General features: G+C 46.3%; 1 protein-coding gene across 1 annotated transcript in view; it reads left to right on the forward strand.

Annotated features, from left to right (window-relative positions):
• LOC103267853 (tenascin-R) overlaps positions 1 to 18,651 on the forward strand; it is a 410,048-nt gene that overhangs the window by 198,769 nt on the left and 192,628 nt on the right.

Genomic DNA, 18,651 nt, shown 5'->3' on the forward strand with positions numbered 1-18,651 from the left:
TTTGTCACTGCTAGTCGTAAGACTGAGAGGAGGAGTCAAGAGACCGAGAGAAGGTGGAGAGTCGGAGAGTGCGACGCACATTCCACACATGCGCACTGCGGCCCGGATTAGTTGGCTGCTAGGCAGGACAGGCAGCCGCGGCGAAAACACCCAGTGGGCCGGATAAATGTCCTCGGCGGGCCGCATGTGGCCCATGGGCCGTAGTGTGAGGACCCCTGAGCTAGAAGATGATGTGCTGTAGAGAGTACCAAGGAAGGAAGGGAGGAGTGGCTGGTGCTTTACAGAGCCGGGTCATTGCTCATGCAACTCCAGCTCAGTTATAGCTTTACCTGAGGACAAAACAGACTCTGGCCAATTTGAGCTGGGCCTGGGAGCACGTGCCTGCTTCCATGACCCTCACTCTGCTCAAGTCATTGCCATCTAGGAAAGTTCACTTGCTTTCCTGTGCCTGCACGTGTCTCCCTGCAGTTTGGGGACGTCTTTGGACTTTTGAGAACAGAGGGATGTTCCCCAGCTCAGCATCCTCTGCACACGGAGGTGACATGGGGAGATCTGACAACTCACAACACATCCTGCAGACTCCACAGTGATGAAAGGCCACCCATGCTTTGAAACACCTCCTCAGAGGCCCGCCACACTTGGATACTTGGTAGTGTGATAGCGTTTCAGATTTCTCCAACTTTGAACTCTGCAAAGCAGCTCTGCCCTCATGGCCTCCCTGCCTTTGGTCAGGGCTTGAGGGAAGTTCCACAGCCCATTAGCCATGTCCTTATCATCACAAAGAGATGGCAGAAAGCGGAGGCGTCCTTAAGACTGGAGATTGCTGGCTGTGCTGCTCCTTGCTCACGTAACCTACGCCTGCAAACTCTGTCGTTCTGTGGCCTGCTTGTCCTCAGCCTTCTACACGCACCACACTTAATGCCACTTGTAACAATGCAGCACCTTCATGTCCTTGTTCTCTGTTCTCCTGGGAGGCCCCTTGAAGAAGGTGCCAGTCTTGCTCTCCACGCCTGGCTCTGGTGCGGTGCTGGGTGCAGCGTGAGTCATGACGGCAACATGAAGGAGTGCTTGCCTTACTCCTCCTCTCCCATCCTTTGGTTCCTCTGCCCTACTTTTAATCTAATCTTTCCCCTCTTCTTTCCATCTTTTTTTGCATACCAATCCCAGTCGGATGAGCAGAGGCTGAGGGAGATGGAGCAAGCCAGCCTCGGCTCCAAATGGAAAACTCAGAGCTCGTCACTTTCTAACTCTACACTTAGAACATCAGAACGCTCTCTCTTGGGGACACTCCCTGCACATGTGTCTGCCTCATCCCTCATCATAATGCACATTACCCATCTCGAGCACATCTTCCCAGGCAGGGCTTACAGCTCAAAATCTTTCTGTACGTCTGCAAGAAGCAACCTAATACAGCAGTTAAGGACTTGCTCTTTGACGCAGGATGACCTCCATTTGAGTCCTGATTCTGCCACTTTTTCACTGCGTGAACTTAGATGAATTCATCAAATTTTCTATGCCTCAGTTTTTTCTTCTGTATAATGGGAATGAGAACTGCAGTACCTACTACACATAGTAGGTACTGCAGTTTGAACATTAAATAAATTAATACATCCAAGGCAATCAAAGCAGTGTAAGGCACTTAGTGAGCACTGTGTAAGTGTTTGTTTTTTAAAATTATGAGGGAATCACAGACATATTTCAGGCATATAGGCCTATATATGCCTATAACCTCAGTCTCTCCACTGCCACCAAATCTTCCTTCTCAGTCTACAGTTTCAAATATTTTCTATCCTGAATAAATTTTCCTCCTACCCTATCTCTGCCTTAAGCCATTTCTCTCTCTCCCTCTCTCTATTTCTTCCTTTTCACAGTCAGCATCGTTAAATGGGTAATCTACACTTACAATCTCCACCTCCTCACCTCCCATTCATGCCTCAATCCATAGCAATCTGGCTTCAGTTTCTTCCATGCCACTAAAGCTGCTGTCACTAAGATCACCAATAACCTCCCCATTGCAACACCTAATTACCTCTCTGTCACTTTTGACCCTGTTGACTGCTCACTTTTTTTTCAAAACATGTCCTTCATTTCTGAGACATTATTCTTTTCTGGTTGTGACAGTCAACTTTTGTTATGTTATGTTCAAGAAAAAAACCTTCAAATCTCACTGGTTTACAACGAAAAAGCTTTTCCTCTGTGATCAAATTTCACATCTGTTGAAGGTTAGACATAGCTCTGCTCACTTGTCTTCGCATTTGGGAATCCAGGGTGAAGGTACAGATGATATTATGGCAGAGAGAAAGGGTTAAGGCAGAACCATGCAGTAGCTCCTAAAACTTGTTTGGCTGTGGTATGTATCCTTCTGCTCACAGCCCATCAGCAAAGCAAGTCACGTGGCCCAAGACTGATATGAAAGGATCAAAAAAGTATACTTTTTTCCCCCTTGTAATGAACAGGGACATACAGTGATCTTTCAAGAGAGACAAGAAATAACAGGGAAAAATAATGTCACAATGGTTCTCCTTTTACCTTTCTAATAGCTCCTTATCAGCTTTTACTGGACATCATGTTCAGCTTGCTGCCTTACTACCAGAGCTCTTCAGACCTCTGGTTCTACATGTGCTCTGAATAATCTCATCCCTGCCCTCACCTTCAATAAGCACCTGTATACCCATATTCTAATGACTTCCAAATCTCCATCATAGATCCCACAGAACGTGCATAGCAGGTTCCTTGAGATGAACATGTCCAAAATTCACGTGGGCCTGGTTTAGGGAGCTCCAGGGGAGAGTGGAAAGGATGCCTGAGCTGGCGGGGGGTAACCGGGGGGCTGGAAAAAGGAAAATATAGCAGTCTTCTGAGGTGGATAGACAACTCTAGAGAAGGGAGGCTTGCTAAGGAATCCCACAAGGCTAGAACTGTTGGGTTCAGGCTCTCAGGGATTCAGAGAGTACTTTCAGCTGGGAGGCAAAAAGTTAGTCTTCCAACATGGGAAGGGCGTCATGTCTCCTAGAACCAGCACACAGCTGGGAGCAGAACTGACAAGGAGAAAGATCTGACCATTGTGATCTTGGGACACAGACTGGATTATGTCATTTCCTTCAAGAAACATGTATGGGCCATCTAATGTGTATGTACTGTTAGTTCCTGGACAATTTCAAAGACGATAATGATGCAGTCCCTGCTCTGGGGAGCTCATCATCTACCTAAGAAGAGAAAGACATATGAACGATAACATAGTAGGATGAATGTCATTACAGAGGTCAGCTTTGCCTGTGTAGGAGGGGCAAGAGAATGGGCAAGGGTGGGGAGGTTTTATAAAAGGTGCAAAAACTAGGTCTTGAAGATCATCAGCAGTTCACCAAGTGAAGGAAATGAGAAGAGCATTTGGGCAGAGGGAATAGCATGCATAAATACATGGAAATGGAAAACATCAGGGGGCATTTTGCTACTCATGAGAAGTCCAGCAAAGCCAAAGCAGAGGGTGTGTTTTTGAGATGGGGAACAGCAGGAAAGGTTGGTGTGAAGCCAAGTAGAAGCCGGGGATGCAGAGCCTTGAAGGTCACCACACAGAGCTTGAATTCTATGCCAGATAAGTAAGGGAGCATTTGAAGTTCTCAAGCAGAGAAGAAGCAAGATCAAATTTCAGGGGAGATGGGACGATGTCATTAGCTGCTACGTAAAGATGGACATAGTGAAGAGAGACAATAGCAGGCAGGTCAATGAGAGATTAACTCATCACTACAGTTCAGGAAAGGCACAGTGAGGGCCCAAACTCAGGCAGTAGTGGAGCAAGAAAAGAGTGGAGAAAAGAGATTTTACTTGTTTGTTTGTTTATTAATTTTGAGTTGGGGGGTCTCATCTTGTTGCCCAGGCTGGAGTACAGTGGCAAGATCTCAGCTCACTGCAGCCTCCACCTCCTGGGCTTAGGCGATCCTTTCACTTCCACCTTCCTAGTAGCTGGGACTACAGGTGTGTGCTCCCACACCCAACTAATTTGTTGATTTTTTTGTAGAGATGAGGTTTTGCTGTGCTGCCCGGCTGGTCTTGAACTCCTGGGCTAAAGCAATCCTCCTGCCTTGGCCTCCCAAAGTGCTGAGATTACAGGCATGACTGTGCCCAGCCAGAGATTTATTTTAAAAGTATAATGAATTGTAATTGACTCGGTGGTTGAGATGGAATGGGGAGGAGCAACAAATTCTAAGTTTCTGATTTAGCCATTTGGGTCAACAGAATTGTCATGAACTATTGTTTCCTGAAAAGACCGTATGTATATGCAAAGTGAACTCCAAATGCCCAAGAAGCCGTGAAGGAGGTAGATAAGTTCAACTTGTCATTACAGGGTGATTATATTGGGGAATTTACCAACAGAAATGGTTGTAAAATAGGTAGATATCCCCATTGGCTCTTAGACCCAGAGATTATATACCATAAGGAAGGGGTACACATGCTTGAGGGAAAGAATAGGAGCCATGCTGGTTTCTCTCACTGTTCCTTTCCTCTCCATCTCTGCCAGGACCAGCCACTAAGTTTACAGGGCCCAGTGCAAAATTAAAATGGGAGTACTTTGCTCAAACATTATGAAGAATTTCAGAATGGCAATAGCAAAGTCATAAACCAAGCACAGGACCCTCCTGAGCACGGGACCGTATGTGACTATGCTATTTTCATGCCCATGAAGCTACTTTGACTGTGCCTGTGAGTTACAGCATCTACACAAGAGAATCAAACTAGAATTACACCAAAACTTCAGGAAAATGGGTCAACAAGGGCAAGAGGAGAGGATATTTTTGTCTACAAGAGGGCAAAAGCATTGGACAGAATCTAGTAGAATAGGTTAGTTGAAAAAAGAGAGTTTAAAAAATTGGTCAGGTGCAGTGGCTCACACCTGTCACTCCAGCACTCGGGAGACTGAGGTGTGAGGTTTGCTTGAGCCCAGGAGTTTGAGACCAGCCTGGGTAACATAGAGAAACCTCCTCTCTACAAAAAATAAAACAAAGCAAAACAAAAAACCAGCACTTAGCTGGGTGTGGTGGTGAAAACCTGTAGTCCCAGTTACTCATTAGGCTGAAGCAGGAGAATCGTCTGAGGTCAGGTCAGCCACAATCGAGCCACTGCATGACAGAGTGAGACCCTGACTCAACAAATAAAATAAAATAAAATTTTTAAAAAAAAGTTGTATGGGTGTGTGCATAATAAATATATATGCTTATTTAATAAGTAAAAGGTTTGGATCAATGCCATGCATAAGTTGTTTTAGTAAGAATAAGCTATCTCATCAGAGGCATTTTGTAATTATGAAAAAATTGCTTGTCAATGTTTGTATCTAATCAGGAGATGTGGAGTGATTATGTTAATTACACTGTGTGGAGGTGTGGATATAAAGAGCCTCATCCACTACCAGGGTTACATCAGTTGGGAAGAGAACAGGCAACAGCATAAGCAGGGACTGAGAGCTCATTCCTTTGTTCATTCATCTATTCAAGTAAACATTCATTGAGCACTCATTTTATGCAGTCACTCAGATGAGAAGATTTCCTCATAGCAGGGGCAGGTGCGTGATCAGATATGGGACTGACCTCGGGAGCCAGCGATAGGCTAAGTGCATCCAAGCATGCAGCATGCCCTTCCAAACCCACTGTGGATTTACAGGCAATAAAGCTTAGTCTTACAAACAAAATGCCAGGAGGAGAGGGTATAGGGTCCTTGTGGGAGGCAGAGCTGAGAGAGAAAGGGCGGAATTGGGGTTGGAGGAATTCTTCTATTTCTTTTGGCCTTTCTCTTTCCCCTTCCTTCAACCTAATGATTAATGCAAATGAGAAAGGTTCTCAGTTCCCGGGATGTTCCTCTAACACAGTGGCATGCCAAGCTGAGCACCACATTGCTATCGATTGTCACCGGCTTACTCTAGAGTGGGGAGGTACTTCTGGTGGAGCTTGGATTTGTAGAACATCTTCTGGTTTACAATGTTTTCTCATTTTGAGCCCCACAACAACCTTGTTTGGTAAAATCAAGGCTAAACCTGCTGAGCATGGTGGCTCACACCTGTAATACCAGCACTTTGGGAGGCTGAAGCCAGAGGATTGCTTGAGACCAGGAGTTCGAGACCAACCTGGGCAACATAGCAAGATCTTGTTGCTACAAAAAATTTTAAAAATTAGCTGGCATGGTGGCATGCCTGTAGTCCCAGTTACTGGGGATGCTGAGGTGGGAGGATCAATTGAGCCTTCAGAACTTGCCATTTCTGTACCCCGATTGTGGTCAAATGTTGGCAGCTTCAAATGGTTCAATCTAATATTGATGGTGCTAGTAACCCCATATTCTCAGTGGCAAATATTGAAGCTTAGAGGGACTTTACCAATTTTGCTGAGCCAGGTTTAGAGTTTGAACCCCAAGCAGAACTCGAGCTCAAACCAAGTCTCTTTCTCTGTGCATGGCAACCCTTTGTGTGAACCAGCCTCATGTGGCAACTCATATGGGCCAGGCATTTCATGGTAATGTGCTCAGTCCAAGATTCAGAAATGGTTTTCTGTACAAACTCATTCATTTTTAATCAGTTGACTATAATGATGTGTTACAAATGATCTTTAATTCTCAGCTGTGGTTAATCAGGACTGAAAGGCACTTTTCCTGTTATTTTATTTGGATAGGACTCTTAGTGAAATACTTGTCTGCCATTACTTAATCACTTGTTTGTTTTCCCTCCGCACAATTTCCTACAGCATACAGCAGTATTTAATGTGAGCATTTTCCCTTTACCGAGTGAGCTGAGCTTTCCAAACCACAGGGAAGGAGCTGCCTGGGAGGAGGGTGGGGGCTGAGTGTTCCTGCTTTGACTTGATACTCACTGACCTTCTCCTGTGGCCTGAGCTCAACGCTAGGTGCTAATGATATGCTGATTTATATGAGATGATGACAACACAATTTGGAAAGGGTTATTGTGAGAGCATGTGGTACAAGGAGGGGAAGAAGAGGGGATGGCACCTGACCCATCCTTGGAAACTCAGGAAGTCTTCCCAGAGGAGGTGACTCCTAGAGGATAAATAGTACCCAGGCAGTGGTTTCTAGGCAGATGGAGCAATAGATGCAAAGGTCGAGATAGAGAGAGAGAGAGAGAGAGACAGAGAGAGAGAGATTGGGAATCTGTAAGTAGCCCCGCACAGTTAGAGGGCAGAGAGGGCATAGGGCTGTGCAGGCATCAAGGCAAAGAGGAGACAGGGCAGAGCAGGCATCAAGAGGAAGTTGGGGAGGTGAGTGGGAGCAGATCATAGAAGCCTTGGGCACACCTTCAACCTGGGAGAATGGGTTGGGAGTGAACTGAGAGTAAGGCCAGACACCAGGGAAGAGGAGGAACAGGATGAGGAGGAGCAGGAGGAGAAAGAGGAGTAGGTGGGGGGGTGATATAGGCTAGAGATAAGAGGGTCTGAGGGAAGGAATGGCTCTGGGATGGGAGAAGTGGGCTTGGAGTGGATGCTGGGAGAAGTGTATGCATGGCGAAGAAGAAAGAGGTGGAAACCAGCTCTGGCTGTCCTGTGTCGGAGCTCATCAGTTCCTAAAGAGACCAAACCATCTAGTTCTAGGCTGGGGCTGTCGTAGGTGGGGCTGGGCAGCTCTGGTGACAGGGATAGAGCTGGGCCCTTTCCTGGACTGCCAGTCCTCTGGTGTCAACTGGTTCCTGCTTTGTGGAATTCTTACAGTGACCCTGACCTATGATAGGAAACTGTCAACCTCTCCTTTTCCCTTGCTGCTCCCAGTGTCTGATACATTTGGCTTGTCAGGAGCCCAGCATCACCATCCAAAGATCTGAGTCAAAACCTGGAGATGAACGGTTGCTCGGAGTATGACCAGTGGTACCTTGGGAGGGGACCCAGTGCTCAGGCACAGGAGAAGTGACGCCCACCTGGGATCTCCAACCTTGTCTGTGGAAGGACCCATAGCTTGAATGAGGAAGGTCGTGGGAGCCCCTGTCAGCATGATCAGATGAAAGACTCACTTCTGAGGGAGCTGCCATGGCAATAATTGAGTCTGACTCCACAAGCAAAAACATGAAACCTGAACAGTGCCAGCTCCCTCCCCACTCCATATCCCAGGCCCATTTGTTAGCTGGTGCCTCTTTTGCCATCCTTGCTAGAAGACACAGAGTGTGAGGGAGATTTAATTTAACTTGTCTTCTTTATCTCCGTTTTTGGTGGCCTTACTGTACTCCTTTTGTCCTTTTGAAGTCCCTCGTGGCAGTCCTTAAGTTCCTCTTTTGGCTTCATGTCCCCAGCCAGTAACTGATGAGGCTCGTCATGCTATAGTGTGAGTGACTTATGACTTCACTCAAAATGTAGATATCTCTGGGAAGGGCAAATTGTAATATAAAGGTAGATAGGAATCTATGATAGAAATGTGAGTTTTAGAAACAGGGACTTGGAGAGTTTGGAAGATCTTCTAATCACACTGTGTAGGCAGCAGCCTGGTCTCAGGATGTGTCTTCTTGGTTCTAGCACATTGTCATAAGGACCTGTGAGGTTTCCTTAGAGCATCACTGATGTAGATCTGAGAGGATCAGTGCTTCCCTTCAACCTCGTCCTGAAGAAATGAACCCCAGGTGCAGATTCAGGAGTGGGCATTCCCAGCACAACTGCTTCTCTCTGCCTGAGATGCTCTTTCCCCTTCCTGAGCTTTTGCACTTCCGGCTTCATCCAGCTTCATCCTCTCCCCTGGGACCTTGCTGACCCCATTCTTGGGCTTCTAGGGAGTATGTTTATGCTCCTTTAGACTTTGGGTGCAGAAGCCATGTGGAAAATTCTCTATGTGTACCTGGCTGTGTCTTCTTCAGGGACTATGAGGTCCTTCCCAAGAGCTGTGACCATTTCTTATTCACCTTTTTACCTACAGCAAATTTTAATTATCACAGACTATAAGTGGTCAGTAATGTTTTCCCCCTTTTACTAAGGAGGGGTGAAGAGAGTTGACTGTAGCATGAAACGCTGAATGGCATTCTAGTGGCGAGCTTGCTCTGGTCTTTCCCTAGGCTATGTTGTCATATTTATCAGACCCCCACTGACTGGGGAGGCTAGGATGAAAAAGTCACTTTTTGTGCCTTCAAGGCTTTAATGATGTCTGTTCAAGCATGAATGTAGGAGGGTGAAAATGTTGAAAGCATAGTATCCTCTTACCCAAGGATGGACTTGTCCTGAAAAGCCACCACTTGGGGACTGGGCAGCTCTGACTATGTTGAAATCTCAGGGTCCAAGGAGACTCTCAGCCTCTGTCTCAGGTTCTGGAGCATAAATTCAACAACTGGGAGATCAATAACCTCCTTGAAGGCCAAGAGAGTAGCTGAATTAACCAGAATTCATCCTGCCTGCATCCTCCCTCCCATCATGGAGGTATTTGGAAATATGCATGTGTTGGGGGGTGGTGATTTGGGTATTTTGGGATGCCAAAATGCTTGTCAGAAGACATAGCAACACAGGGTGGATGAAGCCTAGGGATGGAGGTCAGTGGAGTCTCACCCAAAGAAGAATCAACTCACCCCAAATGGTAAAAGTGCATTCTGGAAGACACAGGGCTAGACAACAACCTTGCGTCCTACCAGGACCGCAGGTTTCAGATAGAACTTGAATTTTTGAAGACCTAGATGCCGATGAAAGAAAATAAGCATTTATTTTCCAGTACCCCCTTCATGCTATCCCAGAATCAATGCTCCTCTACACTACATTAAACTTCTCTACCTCTATATTTGGAAATGGACTATTGGGAAAATGTCTTCAACCTTTTTTTTCCCCCAGGGGACTTCCCAGGTCCTGCTGAGTCTCTATTTAAGACACTGTATGTAACCCAAGGGACAGTGACCTTGTAATCACACAAAGAGGTGGCCACTCTCTCTGCTCCAATCAATCCTGTACCTCCCTTTTCCATTTCCCCCAAGACCAGCATCTGGGCAGAGCAATTTTATATACTCCAGTCCTGGTTATGGCCCAAGGCCCCTTTGGCATGTTTTGGCCTTGAGCCAACTTCCTGGGCTGTTCCTATATGGACTAAGCTTATGACCTCTGGCTTGGCCTCCCCTATTTTACCCTGGCTCTGATTTCTTAAATATTCTACAGCTCCAGATTTTGACCTTGGAGAGTCTCAGTCAAAAGAGTACTATCCCACTCAAAATAGTAACAAAGTCCCTGCTGGATTTGCACTTGAACCTTAGTAGGATCCACTTCCTGTTGACTGGAACTCTCCAACTGCTCTTCACCCATCCTCTGCCAGTTCCCAGGTCCCAGAAGCAGGTCATGGTTCACAGAGATACCTGACCAGCTCCGACCAGGGAGAGAGACCCGGGTGCTGTCTGTGCCTTCTGCTCAGAGAGTCCTGTGTTCTGCGTGCTTGTGTTGATGGATGAGAAGCAGCAGGGCTCTGGCTCACAGCCCAACCAAACCATAGGAAAGTCCTTCATCAGATGCCTGGGAAGTGGAGCTGTTGCACTCTACCAAGTGATGCCCCCAATTGCAGACCCAAGAAGATGATGATATCGGGCATATTAAAATTGAACTTGTTCCAGGAAGACAGGGACTCCTGGGCCGGTCATATAGCTGTGTCCTCGGATCAGATCCTTAGAGAGGGAACTGGTTACCTTAGAGAAGGGCCTCCAAGCTGCTGTCAGAAAAAATGGTGCACAGCCTCTGGTCCTGAAGGTCACCCCTCTGCCAACTGAGTGCTGGGCAAGCAACTGCCAGCCCCACAAGAGCCATTTAAAAGAGAGAAGAGATGTTCCAGGGCTTTTAGTCAGATGAGGGGATGGTCAGGGCACCCCCCTCCCCTCATCCCAAGGTTTCTCTTTCCCTTTTTGGCCTCGTTTTTGGCTTCTTCACTGAGGAGAACACATGTCTTAAGACAGGAAATTACCCTGGTGATTGATGGCTAGCAAATGCAATTAGGCCCCTTTAAGTGCTCTCCAAGGGGCACCCCTCCAGTGTGGCGTTCTGGGTTTGGTGATCACTTAACGACCGTGCACCGAGGCCTCCTGGTAATGAAGCATTTGTCTCTGTCAGGCTTTGGCCACCAGAACTTTTTGCTCACTCCCTCAGACGCAGAGAGGCTGCAGGCAGAGGTGGGGATAGAGGGTGGAGCGCGGCAGGGAAAGGGAAAAGGAAAGGGGGAGACTGGAGCACTGCCGGGTAGGGACAAAGACTCTCTATTAGCAAGAATAGCCAGTGAGGTTAAGAACACACTATGACTTGTAGCTCCCTAGGTGAGGTCAGAGCGTGAACCAGAGGCCAGTGGGTACCTTCAGTGACTAAAACTCTACAGTATTTGCTAATCATCCCAGTGCTTGGAATATAATTCCTTAATTCCACTTCTTCAGGGGCACTGGGGGGTTTAAGCCCCAAACCAGCCCAGATCCTGCCCTTAAGGTATTTATTTATTCTCTGACTGAGAAGGTCACACACACCCTTGAACCTCCAGGTGTCAATGGGTAACTCGGCCACACACACATACAGACACACAGAGGTACATTAAAGATTGACTCATCTGTGGCACTGGGGATAGGACAAAGGACGGACACATGCGAATCCACTCACCTGAGCACTCAGCCCAGCTCTGTCACTCAGAAGCTCAGCAACCTTGAGCAGGTTTACTTAATTAACCTCTTTTCCTGGCTGTGAAAAGGGGATAATGATGGAACCTTCCTCCTGGTGGCCACAGGAAGGTTCCCCAGGGTGCCAGGCATAGGATGCCAGACCTGGGCCATGGCAGTGCCCATGGACACAGGCTCCCTCCTGCTCTCCTAGACTGGGGCTCTGACCCTTTTTATGTCATGGTCCCCTTTGCAACCTGGGAAGCATCTGAATTCCTTCTCAGAGTAATTGTGTAAATGTATAAAATAAAAGATATTAAGATTACAGAGGAAAGTGCATTTCTATTGAAATGCCACTATCAAAATACTAAAAAAACAAATTTGTGGTATAGTGATATATGTGTTTCTTTATTAACACAGTAAATAACAAGATCTACTGGCAAAGTCTAATAACTACTGTAATTTTGAAGTTAGTAAGAAGCTTTAACAATATTTCAACATCTGCAACAACTGTAATGAGGTATAAAAATATCTGTGATTTCTACGGGTGACAAAATTACAGCTACTGCGAATGCTACTGTGACTTGCTGCCTACATTAAAAATGAGAGAAACTGCTACATTTTTTGCTAGAGGTTGGGGTTTTGTTTTGTTTCCCACTAAGCTCATTGGACGCTCTGTGAACCCTAGGCTAAGAATCATTGATATGAAGCTTGAAAAAATAAAACTTTCTAATTCCCTGCTTTCTAAAAATTTTTTCCTCATTACTAAAGCAAACACAAACATTATAGAAAAGTTAAGAAGTATGGATAAGTGGAAAAAGACAAAGGGAATTTTTTAAAACATCATCCAGAGAGAGCCACGGGTAGTTTCACCATTGAGATGCAGAGCTCATTGCTAATTCATTTTTCATGCACTGAATCTGCTCCATGTAAGATTATTAGATTGCAGGTTTTTCAGTCAGAGGGACATCAAGGCACAGGGAATGCTGATCAGGGACCTCAGCAAAGAAGTGACTCTATGTACCACAAGTACAGGCCAGAAACAACACGCAGTCATAGAGACAGGCCCGGACCCTCACAACTCAGCCACCAGAGCAGGACAGGCCAGCTGGTGTCTTAGCAGTGTGAGGACATCCAGAAACTCACAGCCCCACCAGTCTGAGTGGTCCCACGGACTCCAGTCTCTTGTAAGACCCGATGAATAGTCTCAAGCCGGAATGGAACGGTGAATCCTGGGTGATGGAAACTGTCCACTTGTTGAGGGCCACCAATGGGCTCCACTCAGAACGTGCCAGATCCTCCAGTCAGAGCACTAATGATGTGGGCAGGGCATGAGGACTTACTTAAATAATCCGTGGAGAAGTCCTGATGACAAGGTTGAACGAGAGCTAGGGGGCATCATACAGTCTCAGCAAACCCATGGCTTGGTAGATAGAGGCAGATTCACAGGCCACCTGAAACCATCCCCTAAGGCAACATTTCATCAACACCTCCCTCCTCCCCACAGGAAGGTCTTGGCTTGGATGTCGGAAGAGAACATGGCTGTAAGGTCTGAACTGGAGGAGAGGAGGGAGGTGCTTTTATAGGGTTGTGCAGCTCTCTGTGGGGTGAGAAGGCCATGCAACATGTGTTCAGCTGTCCCTGGAAAACTCTGGAAAACTGAAGACTTACAATGACTCTTCTAGTCCCTGTTCAACAAATCTGTGGAAGGTCTACCAGGTGTGAGTTCAGAATACCAGGGAGACCGGGCCCAGCTTACTCTCCCCAGCATCCCCCAGGAAGCCCCTTGCCAGGAGCCCTCCAGCACCGCCATCTCCTGGACTCTGGTGGCCTGTCCCTCCCGCGTGAATATGGGTTGCTGAGCCACCATCATCACCTCAGGGATCTGCTGCACCTTTGGATGGAGTTTCCAGGAGCCCAAGGCCAGTGTCACCATGGCAACGCTCAAAAGCACCTCCCTTCTCTTCTCTAGCTCAGACCTTACAGCAGTGTCTTCTTCCGACCTCCAAGCCAAGACCTTCCCTGGGGAGATGAGGGGGATGTTAATAAAATGCCACTAGCATAATCATTGAAATGTGACTGTGCACTTTCCCGGAGGAACCCTGCAACCCCAAGGTGGCACACTGACTTCCTCTAAGCCTAGTTAAAGATCCCAGCCTGAGATACAGGCCAGCAAGACTCCTGAGTGCCAGGCACCACCCAATTTCAAAATATTTTTAATAAAACAATGTGGAAAGGGCAAACTGTTCATTTTGATTCTCCACTGGGCCATTCAATTAAGTCTGAGATTCTGAGAAAACTTGAACCCCCTGACCATCTTTTCCATTAGTAATAATAATAAAAGATAATTATTGAGTCTGTCTGTCATGTATTCCAGACACCAGCACCTCCACTTAATTAATTGCTAATTAAGATGTGAAAGAACTGCAGTGTCTCTCTCACACATGCTGACTTTATTAAACCTCAGCAAATCTTCCTTAGGGAAAGAGAAACCTAAACAGTAAAGTCTGAGCCCCTCTCTTGATTTATAAAACAGGTTGGAGGGGGATCATGGGGAGGAGGGCGGACTCTGAGAGGAGTCATTTAACCACAGCATTCAGTGGTTACATGATGGCCCTGACAGGAAATGATGAGGGAGAAGGGACAGGACCTAACATAGAGTTAGTTAGAACTAACATAGCATAGAGTTCCTCCTTTGGCTGCACATTGAGCTAAGCCTTTTATATGATCTAAGTCAATCCTCACAGCAATCCTGCAAGGAAATATGATTAGCCCCATTTTACAGATTAGAAAACGAGTACTTAGAGGGATTAAATAAACACCTTTTCCAAAAGTGTGTGACTGATAAGAGTTAGGACTTAAGACAAATTTCATGGTTTTCATGTGTTATTCCAGGGAGATACAAAAACTAGAAATCTTCTTCTTTGTCTTTACCATGATGATGATGATGATGATGACTTTCTGGTAGAGATAGGGTCTTGCTATATTGCTTAGGCTGGTCTTGGACTTCTGGCCGCAAACGATCCTCTCACTTTGACCCTCCCAAATGCCAGGATTGAGGGTGTGAGCCACCATGCCCAGCCTGTCTTTATCATTATTGGTAAAGCAAAAACCCGTGTGTGACAGCTAACCTTCAAGATAAGCCCCCACTGATCCTTGCTTTCTGGCATTCAGACCTTGTGCAGCTTCCTCCCACTTTCAGTAGGGCTAACCTGTATCATCAACAGAACATGGCATAATGACTGTGAGGTTAATCAGAAAGGGCACCGTAGCTTCTGCCTTGTTCTTGCTGGGTCTGTTCCCTCTGGGGAAAGCCAGCCACCATGTTGTGAGGACACACGAGCAGTCCTGAGGAGGCCCATGTGGAAAGAAATGGAGGCCCCCTACAACAGCCAGTACCCAATAGACGCGGCATCTTAGAAGCACACCCTTCATTCCCAGCAGGTCTTCAGGTGACTACAGCCTCCGACATCTTGACCAAAGCCTCCTGAGACACCCTGACCCAGAACCACTCAGATAAACTGCTTCTGAATTCCTGGCCCACAGAAACCATGAGATAATAAATGTTTATGTTTTAAGCCACTGAGTTTTAGGGTGTTTGTTATGCATCAGTAGAGAAATGGAGAATTCATAAACTTTTTACACCCTGTTGAATTGCAGTCTTGCTAATACCAATGAGTCAGAGAAATCCTTCTCAGAAACATTCAGATTTGTATGCCTGAAAATGAGAGTCCAAAATAACAGTCATTCAAGATCCTTCCAGGTAGGAGGCCTTGTGAGTTTAGGAGCAGAATATGAGTCAGATCGCCAACAGTTGCCTAAATTTCCCATTTATACATTAAGATGACAAAGTCCAATTTCTTGGCCATTCACAATTGGATCCATTGTTCAGCGACCAACTACTGTGAGAATCGCGGAGAAAAAAATGGATTGACCATACTTTGGGGTATTAGGTAGTTTCATCTAGAGCTAAACAGCATCCTTGGGATCAGACAGCTATTACTGGAACATCTCCAGCAATCTGCAGTACACCAACAAAACCTTTCATGTACTGAGGCTTATACTGAATGTCAAAATCAGTGGTTACTGTGGAGCGTGAAACCTCTGCAGTGTTTGATTGTCGAGTCTCACCTGGTCCAGCAGGTGCCTTTCTTCTACCCACAATTCACCTAAGCCAAAGGAGAAAAACACCAAGCTCCAGAGAAAACCTGTGATTGAGGTGAACAGGGTCTCTTGGGCCATGTTCTGTGGCCCGCCCAGGTCCCCAGCTCCTGCCTGGGCTGTTGGGGAGGGAGCCCACGCTACAGGGTCCCAACTAAGCCCTGCAGGCTGCTGGCCTTGCCTCCAGTGAGCGGGGTCAGCTTCAGATGAGGAAGGAAGATGCAATGCACATTTTCTAGACATATTTTATAGGAATTATTTTTTCCAAAGATGAGCTGCCCCAAGGTGACCCCAGATAACACCAGGCACTGAAGAGGGGACACAGCAAGAGAAGAGAGTAGACAGGAGGAACACACCCATCTGCTGAGAGTGCCGAGAGTCGGGTCAGCCTGCCCTTTCCTCCTGCATGTGTCTCTTGGAAAGCCACTCCCCCACCAGCCCGGGTCCCTCTGTAGAGATGTAAACTCAAAGCACTTGGGAACACGAGCCCTGCACCTGGTACTTAGCTCAGCTAATGGTTTTGCCTCCAGAACTTGCTGCTGCTGGAACACCTACCTACATTGTGACAAACCAGTTTCAATAGCTGTCATAATAATCCTTTGCCTTGTCACTGGTTATATGAAAATCTACCTTAAGATGAGGCCTTTGCACACTGTCATTAGGGCCATACGACTGGTTAATCAAATTAAGTGCATCTATTAGTCAGGCAATATGTGTTACACCACAGGGGCCAGTGTATCAGGTGCACGATGAGCTGTGTGCCATCAGAACAAGCATGGCCGTGACAGCAAGGAGGCCGGCACACACATGCCAATTCAGTAAGGCTGTTATTCAGCCCACTGTTGGAAACCTATTTAAAAAATAAAACTGAATGAATGGAAAAGAGCACAGGACTAGAATATCGAAGCCCCACATTCTGGTTCTTGGCACTCCCTCTGAAAGTGAGCTGCCACGAGGTATGTGTGTCCCTCTCCCTCACACACAGGAGCTACTTGTGGGTGGAGACTGTGTCCTCCTCTTTGTGTCTCCCCAGTGCCTGGCATGGGGGTACTCCCGAGGCTCTTAATGGCTGCTGCCAATGACTACAAAAGAAATAAGTGCACATATTCTTGTTCACATATGTCTACGCATGGTTAGATGGGTGTGAAAGAATGTATAAAATGATGTTCTCCCTGCTGACAACACAGGCTGAGGGGCGTGTGAATGGGGTAAGGAAGGAGAGGAGGTGGGGGAGACAAGCAATGAAGGAAAAATGAGAAAACGCGCGCTATAAATGCTAGATGTATAAGATGGTCTTCTCATACAAGTAGTGCATGTTTGTATAAATACATTAGAGGGGAAATGATGATGTTCATAGGTTAAGCAAAAGCAAGTTGCTGAGTATTTCAGTTAAAACTATAAACAAAACCATCCTGTTTATCTGTTATATGTACATAACTAGGTTTAAATGAGCAAAAGGAAGGGTATATATTTGGGTGCTTTTGCACACCATTCAACGGCGGCACATGGTTTCGCAGCTGCTGGGAGTGTTGGCTGCTGACAACTTACAGCTGAGTCCCCTTTCAAGCATTGCCCTCAGCCTAAAGGAGTGCTTCGCCTGCAGTGGTGCCCACCCTCTCCCTGGGACAGCCCACATCCAGACTGATCCATATGGGGTCCAAAGACCTGAACCCCTTCTCAGCAGGACAGCTTCAGTTCTGCTTCCTGCATTCCCCACAGGTGCCATAGCCTTCAAGAGTGTGTCCCAGAAAGCCTTCTGTGTGCATGTCCAATCTTGAGTTGTTTCCCGGAAAATTATGACTGTAGAAAGAGACATACAAGTGTATTAAAATGTCACCTAAGCATCTAGGCACAGTGGCTCGTGTCTATAATCCCAGCACTTTGGAAGGCCAAGACAAGAGGATCACTTGGGGCCAGGAGTTCAAGACCTGCCTGAGCAATATAGCGAGACTCTGATTCTACCAAAAAAAAAATATTATCTAAAGGACTGAGATTCGGGAAAATAGTTAGCTTTTTCTGTATATATTGCCTTATTACAATAAGCATGTTAATTTAAAAATATCAATTGAAGAACTCTAAAATGTAACAAACATCGTTGAATAAGTGACTGTGCCTACACTAGTTGGAGAAATAGATAACAATAAAACAGCACATTAAAGGTATTCAGTGTTCAATAAACTTAAGTGAAGGGGCTTTTGCCAACTCTTTTGATGACTTTTGACTTAGTTCATTCAAAAGAGAATGGACCTACTTTCTGAGAGTGAGGTTAGCACCTCACAGATAGAATGAGACAAAAAAGGTCAGTGGGTAGAAGCACACAGGAGAGGGAGTTATAATTCCATGGAAGGAGAGATTATCTAATATCAGAACCATTTGCCCCTAAAATAGGCAGTAAATTTTGGGCAGTAGCCATCCAAATGACATTGTCCAAGGCCCTGTGATCCTTCCATTTGTTGAGCAGCCAGATTCGAATAGGAAGAGGAAAATACCTGGCATATGTGTCACCTGCAGCACCTCCTTGTCCTGGGTCCCAGCAGAGCAATTGATGACAACTTCCTTCCCAATGGTGCGGCCTCAGAATCCTTCCCATCCTGGGTTCCAGCAGATCCATTGATGACCACTTCCTTCCCAATGATGCAGCCTTAGAACCTTCCCATTCCCACCCAGCTGACAGCCACTGTGGACATACAAGAGTATCCACTGAGATGGAATCTTTTTGCTTTTCCAGAAACAAATGATCTTTATACTTTAACCTCCAATTCTGGTGTTTCACAAGGTCCTCCAGGGAAGGGGAATTTATTCAGGAACAACTTAGTTGAGCAAGCCTATACCTTAGCTCTATGTTTGCTTCTTTCTTTCTCATATCCATCTGACTTTTGCAAGTACATCCTCTGGAGGCCCCTATAAATGAGATCCCTGAGGCTCAGTGT

This window comes from Carlito syrichta, unplaced genomic scaffold, assembly GCF_000164805.1.
Source record: "Carlito syrichta isolate Samal-C Ts95f unplaced genomic scaffold, Tarsius_syrichta-2.0.1 Scaffold308325, whole genome shotgun sequence".
Taxonomy (NCBI): domain Eukaryota; kingdom Metazoa; phylum Chordata; class Mammalia; order Primates; family Tarsiidae; genus Carlito; species Carlito syrichta.